Source organism: Phoxinus phoxinus (genome assembly GCF_949152265.1).
Source record: "Phoxinus phoxinus genome assembly, chromosome: 16".
Taxonomy (NCBI): Eukaryota; Metazoa; Chordata; class Actinopteri; order Cypriniformes; family Leuciscidae; genus Phoxinus; species Phoxinus phoxinus.
In genome coordinates this window covers 16,958,552-16,973,001 of record NC_136891.1, presented here as the reverse complement: position 1 = coordinate 16,973,001, position 14,450 = coordinate 16,958,552, and the positions used below count along the sequence as shown (strand labels likewise).

Genomic DNA, 14,450 nt, shown 5'->3' with positions numbered 1-14,450 from the left:
AACAATGTGTCATCAGAATACACACGAGAAAAGAAGAGTTAACATGATCAGCTGTAAAAAGAAAAATAAGATCTCTAGAAGACAGAGAAAAAGAACATGAGAGGGTAATATATTAATCTATATATCACTTACAGTTTACAAATTAAAGTCCTTCAAAATTGAAGACGTTCTACTTGCTTTCTGATTTACTGAAGATGTAATAGTATTAAGATACATTTTAAATTATCTCAAAAAGACAGAAAAAAATGGTTTGTTGTTGGTAAACTTACATTTATGGACATACAATTCACAAAAAAGATAAATTAAGTTTATAACAAAGCAATCATTATTTTTAGTAGGGTCAGAATCAAAGTAGGCAATCCAAAAATATTTTTTTTCCAGTTTTTCAGTATAGAAACATGACCAAAATAAATGTTCGACAGTTTCTGTGTGAACTTGGCAAAATGTGCATCTTGTATCAATATCAGCTTTAAATTTAGTCATGAAATGTTTGACAGGGTGGAGAATCATTTGAAATGCAACTGTCACAATATGTCACACTCTGCAAGTAAAAAAAGAGGGGAAAAAAGAAGCACAATTCAACATAAGTAACATTTTTAAAAGCCAACTTAAAGAGGTTTATAACAAATAAATGACTAAATGCTAAAAATTATTAAATGCAAATTAACAAACATTTGCGTTGCATTTACAATCCTGTGAAGACAGGGGATGCTGCTGCAGTACCCCATACAGTTTAGACATTAGCCTAATGCATTAGCAGATACATTGGACTTTGTCGCAGAAGGAGGCGACCTCATTTCGATACAATTCCTTAATGAACGGATCGTTTTCGATCCACCATTCGTTGTAAATTATTAAAATTAAAACACTTCCAAACTGACATGAAAACCATTAACGAAGAGTCATAAAAAGACTCGTGTGTCAGTCGGCCGGCGTGTTTGGTTCAGTCCTTTCGCGTACCCTTGTGTTTACAAACCCCCGGGTGGGGCTGATTGACAGCTTCATCAGCCAATGAAATGCTCGAGCTCATGTTGAACGCGATCCAGAGCATTCTTTTGGCTGAAGGAGCTGTCAATCAAAACGCAGCGCCATTGAGTTTCATTATACTGCCGCTGCGCCATCATCATCATCATCAGCCAGCCGCTCGGAGCAGTGAATGATATCCTGCTGAAAACGCGTTTTACTCGCCGATCCCTGTTCATCTGCTGTACTTTACACCACCACGGAAATCTTTATGATTGGGTTGTGTACCATGGAGAACAAAAAGACAGGACTTTAGGCTATCGTCTGGGTAAGAGCATTGTTTTTATTGGTTATTGTGGTAACGTTGATTTGAAATGAAAGCGTGCTCACCATCTATTGAATTTCAATACATGCACTCATTCTCTACATAAACGTAGGCTACACATTGATAGTCTATGGGATTTGCACTAAGGATGCTGCAGTTGTGATTTTTGTTCTATGCAGTGATTTGTAACGCACTGCAGACACAATGTTGTCTTTATCTTTCTGATATTTTTAGATGTGACCGATATTTAGTTTGCTCACGGTCCTGACCTGTTATTCTGCTGTGTCGGCATAAACCTGCAGTCCTCATCCTTCACTTCAGATCAGAAAACCTCTCCTGCTGCAGCTCAACATTTGTTTATTAACGCCTACTCTGTTGCTTGTTGCTTAAACTGTATTAAATGGGTCATCATTACATCGTTGACATTTTTTTATTTTATTAATTTGTTCTTTTGTTAATGTGTGCTTAAATACTCCCTGTGCCTATTTGTGTGTGTGATATGGTTTCTATACAGCCAAGAAGTTATTTTTGTGTAACTTACATTTTTAGACACAGTACTGACATACCTTGGTCTAGATCAAGTGGATCAGTGATCAAGTGGACTAGTAGTGGTCTTGAACTCTTGAAAGAAAAAGTGTTTTCAAAGTAAAATCAAATATAGTCATTCTAGTGTCTATAATAAACCCGTCTGGAATTCCGAAACACAAGCAGTGATACATCATGAAGAGTCACAGTGCTCCCAGACTCAATATGGGTACTTTTGGAGTTTTGTGGCATTCAGTACATGTGTGTTACTGAGACCATGTTCTGTATGCTGTATGCAAAAATATAGATGACTCGTATGACATTAATGGGTGTATTCAAATTTGTGTCCAGTTTAATGCTCCCTAGACTGTCCCTAACTAACGTCCCCTGCTCAAATTCTCATTCAACTCTATGGCAGTTACTCCGTATGCAATTTAAATTCTTCTTTGCTCATGTACACTTTGGATACAGATTTTTGCAGTAATTACCTGAGCTGTAAATGTCATTTGACTCACTCTGGAACCACAAAGTTATTTTCCAGTTTCAATAGAAAATACGTCAACACTATTACCCTGATGCAATCCTGAAGTCAACTAGTCTCTCCCCTGTGAAGCCCTCCTTCCCTTTACATCTGTACAGATAACATGTTATCAAAATGATTCCAGTTCGCATGGATCTGCGGAAACAACTAAAAACTTTGTATTATCCAGGCCAGACAAGTAATTTGGCGATGTCACTTTCTAAAGAAAGTCTACGCACCTGCACACATATATATATTGAAGCGTGCATATCTATAGACTAAATGCATAATATACATGGTGCACTGTTTTCACAGATTTACGTTTTTGAAGTTTACTCGGAGATGATAAAGTTTTTTATAAATCTTTCAAAACTTGCACCTTGGAACCTACTTCAAAGTTTGCGTTCTCGAGCCACCAAACACTGTTGTCGTGCAAATGAACTACCAGAACGCATTAAAAGTTTTCCGTTTTGAGTTAAAACGGTGCGGTACGGTAAGCGGCCCCTAAATAACTAATGATTTTTACAACGGAAGTTTAGCTGGACAATAACTTTATTCTAGAGCTGCTGTAAAGGTGACTTGACTTGACTATATGTGGTGTTCTTCTTAAAACATCAGTTCAACTGTGAAAATAATGCTCAAGACTACATGTCTGGATAACATTTTTGAGCATTATGTGCATTTATTTCAAGTCTCCTGAATCCATATGCTGCCTACATAGAGAGCATTTTTGTGGTGCATGATCCCCAAGAATGTTGTCTAGGTAGGAAGCCTACAGTAATTGGTGGGCTGTCTGTGTCAGCCAGGCACGTAGTCTTGATTCTTGCTTTTGTATTATTCATTCTTTTCCATCATTATCAGAACTGGATGCACTCATGAACCTTCACACAGCGACACACTATAACCCTCCTACAAATCATACACACTAACTGTTCCATCTGGAAAAATTAAGTAGGCTTAACCTTAGTGGGATGTGTGGCATCTATTTCGGGGTTGGTGGAAATCACACACATAATGTCTTTCTCTGCCTTTCTCTCTCTTTCCCTGGAGAATGGAGAAGTAGTAACTAAGTAGGATAATGACATGTGAAATCAGATTTTCCTTGATCTTTTGACATATAAGAGGTTTTTGTGCGAGTAAAACATCCTGTAAGCTTCAGGGCATAAAACGTCCTCCTCATTATAAACAAAGTATTAATTTAGCCAAGCTCCAAAAAACTGTTTATATGGATGTTGTGGGGTTTGTGATGTCACACAGGCAAATACATTTTGACATGATTGCCTCCAGAGCAAGACATCAGGCTTGTTCGACTTGAACCTGCACAGACCGATCGGTGAAAGACATCAAAGTACCGCGAGAGCGATTAGAGAGCAGACGTCTCCGTATGCTTTTCAATCACTCTCGCGGTACTTTGATGTCATAAACCGATCAGTCTGTGCAGCGCCGGTTCAAGTCGAACAAGCCTATTGACAAATAGTTACACATCATCACACCATAGGCTAGGGGTGGGCGATATGGCAAAAATATCATATCACGATTTTTTTCCGGAAAATCACGATTCACGATTTTATCACGATTCCTTTTCATGTTGGTTTTACTATTTTGCAAGTGACTGAGCATCACAGCCAAACTAATGTCCCTATTTTAAAAACAAAGCCTTAGGTAACAAACTATAAAATAAAAAAGAATGGCAGACATTTAGGCCAATAACATTGTCTTTGTTATTCAAAATTAAGAACAAAGATACACATACACAACTTAATATACAAATTAAATAAACAGTGTTTTATTTTTTCAGCTGTAGGTTTATTTAACAGCATTGAAGAAAGTAATTAAATGAACAAATATGAAAATATAGACTTCACTGTATAAATTTTACATTGATTCTTATTAAAGCTACTATTAAAGTTCTCAGTCAAGAGTGAGTGAGATGCTCTTTGTATTTTGTTATTTTATTAACAGGGATAGTTCTCCCAAAAATTGTAATTCTCTCAAGCCGTTTTAAACCCGAATAAGTCTCCCTCTTCTGTTGAAAATAAAAGTTATTTGGAGGAATGTGGGTAAACAAACAGTTGATGTACCCCAGTGACTTCCATAATAGTTTTTTCCTACTATGGTAATCAATGGGGACCAGCAACCGCCCGGTTAGCCACACTCCTCAAAATATCTTATTTTGGGTTCAGCACAAGAAAGAAATTAATACAGGTTTGGAACAACATTAGAGAGTGAGTAAATAATGACAGAATTTTTATTTTTGGGTAACTATCCCTTTAAGGACAAGCGACTGCATGTTTACTATTAGGGCTACTGTCACTTTAAGATCTGCCCGCGACGAGTCTACACGCATTTGACAAGCAAATTTTTTCTTAATTTTTACTATTGTTCTTTCACTGTAGACATAACCAACTTTGTTTATGTAAACCTTGTGTGTATTAGCGCAATAAGACTCAAAAGATAACTAAGCCCAGTAATCAGACGCTGTAGACAGGCTTTTAGTGCATGTGCGCGTCAGGTGTTTGCGCTCAGAAAAGCGCCCGTTAGAAAAGCGCTCGCTAGAACAGCACATCAGCAGCGAATGACATGTTTAACCGGCAAGGCTTTAAACCACATGCAAATAATTACTTTTTATGAACTACAGTGTCCCGTTCCTCTGCATTTCATGTGGATATACGTCGCGCTGTACAGTATGTTGAGACGGAGGCGCCAGACATGCAAACTGATAAAATGCACGATCCTACGATATTTCTTCAAAAGCAGATCGTGGAGACATTTTAATCGTCCACGATCAAAAATCGTAATATCGCACACCCCTACCATAGGCCCCCGCCCACTGCCGTTCAGTCGCTTAATGGTTGACATTTGCCTACACTGGATGTGACCGTTGCATCAAAAGCAAATAGAGCCCATTATAATGACTGACACTGTCTACACTGTACAGTATACAGATGTGTTCAGATTATAATGACTGACACTGTACAGTATACAGATGTGTTCAGATTATAATGACTGACACTGTCTACACTGTACAGTATACAGATGTGTTCAGATTATAATGACTGACACTGTCTACACTGTACAGTCAAGTCAAGTCACCTTTATTTATATAGCGCTTTTTACAATACAGATTGTATCAAAGCAGCTTCACAGTGATAACATGAAAATAATACAAAAAACTATTTCATCATCGTCCACCTTTAAGGCAGATCTATAATATTGTTGAATATTAAATGTCCCCAACTAAGCAAGCCAGAAGGTAAGGCAACAGCGGCAAGGAACCAAAACTCCATAAGGTGACAGAATGGAGAAAAAAACCTTGGGAGAACCCAGGCTCAGTCGGGGGCCAGTTCTCCTCTGGCCAATGAGTGAACAGTGTATGAAGTTCAGAATGAATCAGAGTATTTGTCCAGTTCCGGTTGGTTGAAGTCGGAGTGGAGAGGAGGAGAGACTGGTTGACACTTCAGGTCAGCGGCGTCGTCGTGTCCTGGCGCTGGTCCTTCATCAGATCTGGATACGGCCTGGTTCCGGTGGACAGCGGTAAACCTCGGGATAGACAGAGAGACTAATATTAGCGTAGACGCCATCCTTCTTATGATGTACCAAGTACATCAGGATTTACGGGAAGTGTTCCCGGTCCCAGCTGTTCTAAACTATGCAGCCTAATTATAAAAGTCTATAATGTGTTATGTGTATGCTAGGCCGAAGAGATGTGTTTTTAGTCTAGATTTGAACTGACAGAGTGTGTCTGCTTCCCGGACAATGGTAGGAAGACTGTTCCAAAGTTTTGGTGCCAAGTAGGAAAAGGATCTACCGCCAGCAGTCGATTTTGATATTCTAGGTATTATTAACTGGCCGGAATTTTAAGATCGCAGTAGACGTGAAGGACTATAATGCGTTAAGAGCTCACTCAAGTACTGCGGAGCTAAACCATTTAGTGCTTTGTAAGTGATCAGCAATATTTTAAAATTTATACGATGTTTAATAGGCAGCCAATGCAGTGTTGACAGAACAGGTGGTCATACTTCCTGGTTCTAGTAAGAACTCGAGCTGCTGCGTTTTGAACTAGCTGTAGTTTGTTTATTAAGCGTGCAGGGCAACCACCCAGTAGAGCATTACAATAATCTAGCCTTGAGGTCATAAACGCATGAACTAATTGTTCTGCATTATTCATTGAGAGCATATGACGTAATTTAGATATATTTTTAAGATGGAAGAAAGCGGTTTTACAGATACTAGACACATGACTTTCAAATGAAAGATTGGTATCAAAGAGCACACCCAGGTTCCTAACCGACGACGAAGACTTAACAGAGCAGCCATCAAGTGTTAGACAGTACTTATTACGTGTGGAAGTTTTTTGTCCAATAATTAGAATCTCTGTTTTTTCTGAATTTAGTTGTAGGAAATTACTAGTCATCCAATTTTTTATATCAGCTATGCATTCCGTTAATTTTGTGAATTGGTAGGTTTCGTTAAATTTTGAAGAAATATACAGCTGAGTATCGTCGGCATAACAGTGAAAGCTAATTCCATGTTTCCTAATGATATCTCCTAATGGTAGCATATACAGAGTGAACAGCAGCGGTCCTAGTACTGAGCCTTGTGGTACGCCATACTGAACTTGTGATCGATAAGACATCTCTTCATTTACTGCTACAAACTGATAACGGTCAGATAAGTATGATTTAAACCATGCTAGTGCAATTCCACTAATGCCAACATAATGTTCGAGTCTATTTAAAAGGATGTTGTGGTCAATGGTGTCAAATGCAGCACTAAGATCAAGTAATACTAATAGAGAGATACAACCACGATCGGATGATAAGAGCAAATCATTTGTGACTCTAACGAGAGCTGTCTCGGTACTATGGTACGGTCTAAATCCGGACTGAAAATCCTCGCAGATATAATTTCTTTCAAGAAAGGAACACAGTTGTGAGGATACTGCTTTTTCTAATATCTTTGACAGAAATGGCAGATTAGAGATCGGCCTGTAATTGACTAGTTTTGTAGGATCAAGTGGCTGTTTTTTAACAAGCGGTTTAATCATAGCTAGCTTAAAGGTTTTTGGTACGTATCCTAGAGACAAAGACGAATTAATGATATTAAGAAGAGGATCTATGACATCTGGAAGCATCTCTTTCAGCAGCTTAGTTGGTACGAGTTTGCAAAATTCTTCCTCTCCTATAGCAATGAATGAATCAAATTTTCCCTCAGGGAGACTACAATGCACTTCCTGATGCGATACAGTATTAGACGGTTGCATAGTTATAATTTTGTCCCTAATATTATCGATCTTATAAGTGAAGAAGTTCATAAAGTCATTACTGCTGTGTTGCTTGGAAACTTCTGGGCTTAAAGCTTTCTTTTTCGTTAGTTTAGCCACTGTTTCAAATAAATACCTAGGATTATGTTTATTTTCTTCTAATAGGGTTGAAAAATAAGCAGATCTAGCAGCTTTTAAAGCCTCTCTGTAAGCAATCGAGCTCTCCTTCCATGAAATCCGAAACACCTCTAGTTTTGTTTTCTTCCAGTTGCGCTCCATTTTTCTGGCTGCTCTCTTAAGGGCCTGAGTGTGCTCGTTGTGCCACGGCGTTGGACTATGTTCTTTAATCTTCTTTAAGCGCAGCGGAGCAACTGTGTCTAAAGTGCTGGAAAAGAGAGAGTTAAACGTTTCTGTTGCAATATCAAGTTCTTCTAAGCTATCCTGGATGCTGAGATGATGAAACTGATTAGGAAGATTATTGATAAAGCAATCTTTAGTGGCAGAAGTGATCGGTCTAACATATTTATAACACGGAGTCGGCTTTGCAGCCTTGGCTAAATGTAATTTACACGAGACTAGATAGTGATCTGAGATGTCATCGCTCTGCTGCAGTATTTCATCGGCATCAACATCTATTCCATGTGATAGTATTAGATCTAGAGTATGGCCAGTTAGGTCCTCTCTCAACAAATGTGCGCAAACAAATCTGGGAGTGATCTTTGACTCTTCACTATTTTTTGATAAACAAATTAGTGCTGTTATTAGAGGAAGCTTTTTCCATTTAAGATCGATTGCAAAGTTGAAGAACATTCTCTCAAGCAAAGACTTAGAAGTTGCAATTCATGCATTTGTAACATCACGATTAGACTATTGCAACTCTCTTTATTGTGGTCTTCCTCAATCTTCACTATCTCGTTTACAAATTGTACAAAATGCAGCTGCAAGACTTTTAACTGGGACTAGGAAGAGGGATCATATTTCTCCTGTTTTGGCATCCCTTCACTGGCTTCCTATTAAGTTTCGAGTTGATTTTAAGATCCTTATGTTTGTTTATAAGGCATTGTCTGGCTGTGCACCAATATATATTTGTGATCTTATTGTGCCATACTGTCCTGCTAGGGCACTTAGATCTTTAAATCACTTGCTTTTAAATGTGTCACGAAGTCGCTACAAATTAAAGGGTGATCGGGCCTTTTCTGTGGCTGGACCCAAGCTTTGGAATGCTCTGCCTTATCATGTGAGGTCTGCTCCTTCATTGGACATTTTTAAATCTACTCTGAAAACATATTTTTATTCTTTAGCTTTCGGAAACTTGTAATTGATGTTCTAGTGTAGTCCTGTTATGCACTATGTACAGCACTTTGGATCAATTTGCATTGTGTTAAAAGTGCTTTATAAATAAAGTTTGTTGTTGTTGTAGAGTATGATTACGACAATGAGTCGGTCCTGACACGTGTTTTCTAACTCCAATTTAGTTTATAATGTCTTTAAATGCCAATCCCAATGCATCTTTTTCATTATCTATGTGTATATTAAAGTCACCAACAATTAGTACTTTATCTGCAGCCAATACTAATTCTGATAGAGAGTCCGCAAATTCTTTGATAAAGTCTGTATGGTGCCCTGGTGGCCTGTATACAGTAGCCAGCAGAATTTTCAAACGTGATTTATCGTTTACACTATATATTTTTACATTAAGCACCAACACTTCAAAAGAATTATATTTACAACTAGATTTCTTAGTGGTTTTGAAAATATTACTATAAATTACAGCAACACCTCCTCCTTTGCGTTTCAGACGAGGTTCATGTTTATAACCGTAATCTTGTGGGGTTGACTCATTTAAAGCAAAGTAATCGTTTGGTTTTAGCCAGGTTTCTGTTAAACACAGCACATCTAGGTTATAATCTGTAATCATATCATTAACTATTAGCGCTTTTGAAGTAAGAGATCGAATATTCAGCAACCCAAGCTTTATTATTTGCTCTTTTGTATTATATCTGTTTTTTATTTGTTGAAGATCAATTAAATTTTTAACCTTAGATGGGTTTGAACGCATTTTGGATTTCCAAGTTCGGGGAACAGACACAGTCTCTATATGATGATATCTAGGTGAAAGAGGCTCTATGTGATGGGATTTATCTGACCTTGGTGACGTGAGGCCGCTAGCAGACGGTTGGTTAAGCCAGTCTGTCTGCTTCCTGACCTGAGGCCCAGATTGTCATGTTTTATCTCTAAGACTATGAGCCAAATTACTAGAGAGAAGAGCAGCACCATCCCAGGAGGGATGAATACAATCTCTTTTCAACAGGCCAGGTTTGCCCCAAAAACTTTTCCAATTGTCTATGAATTCTATATTATTTTGTGGACACCACCCAGACAGCCAGCCATTGAGTGAACACAATCTACAAACTATCTCATCACTCCGGTGAACAGGAAGGGGGCCAGAGCAAATTACAGTGCTTGACATCGTACTTGCAAGTACTCACACCTCTTTAATATTAATTTTGGTGATCTCCGACTGGCGGAGTCGAACATCATTAGTGCCGACGTGAATAATAATCTTAGAGAATTTACGTTTAGCATTAGCCAGCACTTTTAAATTTGCTTTGATGTCAGGCGCTCTGGCTCCCGGCAAACATGTGACTATGGTGGCTGGTGTCTCTATTTTCACGTTCCGTGTAATAGAATCGCCAATAACTAGGGCACAATCAGAATAATTCTCAGTGGGTGTTTCACTGAGCGGGGCAAATCGATTTGTTATCGGAACGGAAAAGTGGTTTTTTGATCCGCGACTAGAGCGATCTCTCACTGTCACCCATCTGCCCTGTTGCACGGGCTCTACTTCAGCCGGAACCGACTCATGTAAAGAATTAACTAGGCTAGGCGCATCCAAAATAGTATCTAAAGCTCTAGCACTCTTCTTACTATTCTCGATTAAAGTTTGGATGCGTGTCTCTAGTTCTGAAATCTTCTCCGTCAGCCTGACTGTCTCCTTGCATTTATCACATATAAATCCTATATTGCCGACAGAGAAGGCTATGGTAAACATGTGACATGAAGTGCAGGTGACAATAACAGGAGAAGACATTACTCACCGTGTTTGTTGACTGATTCTTACTCACCTGGGCTTTTATGAACTCAAAGGCGCGGGCGCGCGAGAGAAAAATAAATAACTGAGCGCACGGGTGGTGCGTTAAAAGGCTAGCGAGTTAGCGTGTTGTGCTGACAATAACGGAAGCTAGCAATGTCGGGTTAATCTGAGATGTTGAGTAAGCTGTATTTAGTAGTATAAACAACTAGAATTTATAATAAATGATGGTTCAAAACGGAAAGAAATACGAAGCTAATACGAGGCTTAAACGCAGCAAACAAACTCGCAGCAGCAGTCACAGCGAGGCAGGATACAGATGTGTTCAGATTATAATGACTGACGCTGTCTACACTGTACAGTATACTGATGTGTTCAGATTATAATGAGTAGTAGAAGAACTTTATTGTCCCCGTGGGGCAATTGGGTTTGCGGTGCAGTCGCAAGGTACTATATGACACAAACAATACAATGCACTACAAAACACTAAAATACATAGGCTAATAACTATAATAATACACTATACACCCTTGGGTCTAACAATGCCAGCCGGACAGATAGCTTATTTCAATTGATTTAAGGCTTTAATGGCTTGCGGTACAAAATAAAATTTGGATCTGTTCTTGGTCATAAGAGGTGGGTAGAAACGACGCCTAGATGGTAGTAGATTAAAATGGGATGCTAATGGGTGTGTGTGTGATCACATACAATGTTATTGGCTTTTTTCAACATTCTGTCTTTGTAGATGTGTTCAATGCTTGGTAATGTTATCCCAAGCAGCTTGCTAGCAGTGGTGACTGTTTTTCTGATTATGTTTTTCTGTGCTTGTGTGGCATTTCCGAACCAACAAATGATACAGCAAGTTAAAACTAGAGGTCGACCGATTCATCGGTTTTGCCGATTAATCGGCACCGATTGTTGACTGGTGGAACTATCGTTATCGGCAAAAATATATACCGATAGTTTTTCCTGGTTGCGTCCATTGCTGGAGCGGCTGAGAAGCGCGCGCTGTCATTCATTACACAGTGTAAGAGCTGAGAAGGGTCTGCTGGCATGATGCAGTACAAGAGCGGCCTCTAGAGGTGTAATAAAAACTCGTGCCTCGTGTTGTTTATTTCGACACGTGATGCTGCGTGCTGCACTGAGAGCACATGCTGCGTGGAGAGCGCTGACATCAGACGCGCGTTTAAAGCACCGACAGCTCAAATGTATGTATACAGTACATTGTCATATCATTATAAAGTGATAAATTTGTTGACTAAATGCTGCATTAGTAGAGAAAGAACAGCACAACAGTATGTTTGTTTGCCTTCGAGGCTGAGAGGACGCTAACATTAGTAGTACCTCAAGCGGTTAAAACACTGACAAACATAAACGTAAGTCCGACCCGAATGTTTAATGTCACAATTGTTACCTCTATATTTGCATTAGTTCATATCCAGCTGGTCACTTTTATGCATTAAATATGCAGAGAAGTTGCATATTTAAAGCTAGAGACGTAAGCAAACTGATATGTTCATACAGCCGACAGAAACATAAACGAATCAGAAAAGCATTCGATTTCGATTTTTTTTTTCATCTTCACTTTAATAAAAATTTTGTTACTTTTTTATTAATTAAGTTGGCTTGAAAAGAACAGTTAAATAGTTAAATTTTGAATGTAACTGGTTTTATTTGTTATTTAGAGTATTACTTTTTGTTTCAGTTTGAATGGATGTCTTTTATTGACTTAAATATTTATTCACATTTATATATTTATTTCATTTAGCATGTTTTCATGGTTCAATACAGTTTTTTTTATTTTTATAATAAAGTTCAGCACTGTTTTACTTGGAGTGTTATGTTTGTTTTTATCCAGTATCAATTTTAATAACTATCGGTTCATTAATCGGTTATCGGCAAGTATGGCCCAACCTAGCTATCGTTATCGGTAAAATCCACTATCGGTCGACCTCTAGTTAAAACACTTTCAATAAAAGCAGTATAAAACATCTGAAGCATTTTGTTATTGACATTAAAAACAAGCAGTTTCTTTAAGAAGTACATTCTTTGCTGTGTTTTAGTGTGCAGAAGATCAGTCCAAGAGTCCCATTTAAGTTTGTTGTCCAGTACAATGCCAAGATATTTATAGTTTGTAACGACCTGAATGATGACTGACGCTGATACACTGATACAGTATACAGATGTGTGTTCAGATGATAATGACTGAAGCTGTCTACTCTACACTGATACAGTATACAGATGTGTGTTCAGAATCAATTATAATGACTGACGCTGTCTACACTGTACAGTATACAGATGTGTGTTCAGATTATAATGACTGACGCTGTCTACACTGATACAGTATACAGATGTGTGTTCAGATTATAATGGCTGACGCTGTCTACAATGATACAGTATACAGATGTGTGTTCAGATTATAATGACTGACGCTGATACACTGATACAGTATACAGTTGTGTGTTCAGATTATAATGACTGACGCTGTCTACACTGATGCAGTATACAGATGTGTGTTCAGATTATAATTGACTGACGCTGTCTACACTGATACAGTATACAGATGTGTTCATATTATAATGACTGACGCTGTCTACACTGATGCAGTATACAGATGTGTGTTCAGATTATAATGACTGACACTGATACACAGATACAGTATACAGATGTGTGTTCAGATTATAATGACTGACGCTGTCTACACTTATACAGTTTACAGATGTGTGTTCAGATTATAATGACTGACGCTGTCTACACTGATACAGTATACAGATGTGTGTTAAATTATGACTGATCTGTCTACACTGATACAGAATACAGATGTGTGTTCAGATTATAATGACTAACACTGATACAGTATACAGATGTGTGTTCAGATTATAATGACTAACACTGATACACTGATACAGTATACTGATGTGTGTTCAGATTATAATGACTAACACTGATACATTATATAGATGTGTGTTCAGATTATAATGACTGACGCTGTCTACACTGATACAGTATACAGATGTGTGTTAAATTATAATGACTGATCTGTCTACACTGATACAGAATACAGATGTGTGTTCAGATTATAATGACTAACACTGATACAGTATACAGATGTGTGTTCAGATTATAATGACTAACACTGATACACTGATGCAGTATACAGATGTGTGTTCAGATTATAATGACTAACACTGATACACTGATACAGTATACAGATGTGTGTTCACTGTTCAGATTATAATGACTAACACTGATACACTGATACAGTATACAGATGTGTGTTCAGATTATAATGACTGATCTGTCTACACTGATACAGAATACAGATGTGTGTTCAGATTATAATGACTGACGCTGTCTACACTGATACAGTATACAGATGTGTGTTCAGATTATAATGACTAACACTGATACAGTATACAGATGTGTGTTCAGATTATAATGACTAACACTGATACACTGATACAGTATACAGATGTGTGTTCAGATTATAATAACTAACACTGATACACTGACACAGTATACAGATGTGTGTTCAGATTATAATGACTGATCTGTCTACACTGATACAGAATACAGATGTGTGTTCAGATTATAATGACTGACGCTGTCTACACTGATACAGTATACAGATGTGTGTTCAGATTATAATGACTAACACTGATACAGTATACAGATGTGTGTTCAGATTATAATGACTAACACTGATACACTGATACAGTATACAGATGTGTGTTCAGATTATAATGACTAACACAGTGTTAGT

At 38.0% G+C, this 14,450-nt stretch overlaps 1 protein-coding gene across 4 annotated transcripts in view; it reads left to right on the top strand.

Moving 5' to 3' along the window:
- The first annotated feature begins 978 nt into the window (after positions 1–978).
- fynb (FYN proto-oncogene, Src family tyrosine kinase b) overlaps positions 979–14,450 on the top strand; it is a 77,194-nt gene continuing 63,722 nt past the window's right edge. For 3 of the 4 annotated variants that reach the window (XM_079639283.1, XM_079639286.1, XM_079639282.1), the window contains exon 1: positions 981–1,291. The gene's annotated coding sequence lies outside the window, so the exon portion shown is untranslated. Of the gene's footprint in view, positions 1,292–14,450 lie in introns of all 4 variants that reach the window. The other variant, XM_079639287.1, reaches the window with a different exon arrangement.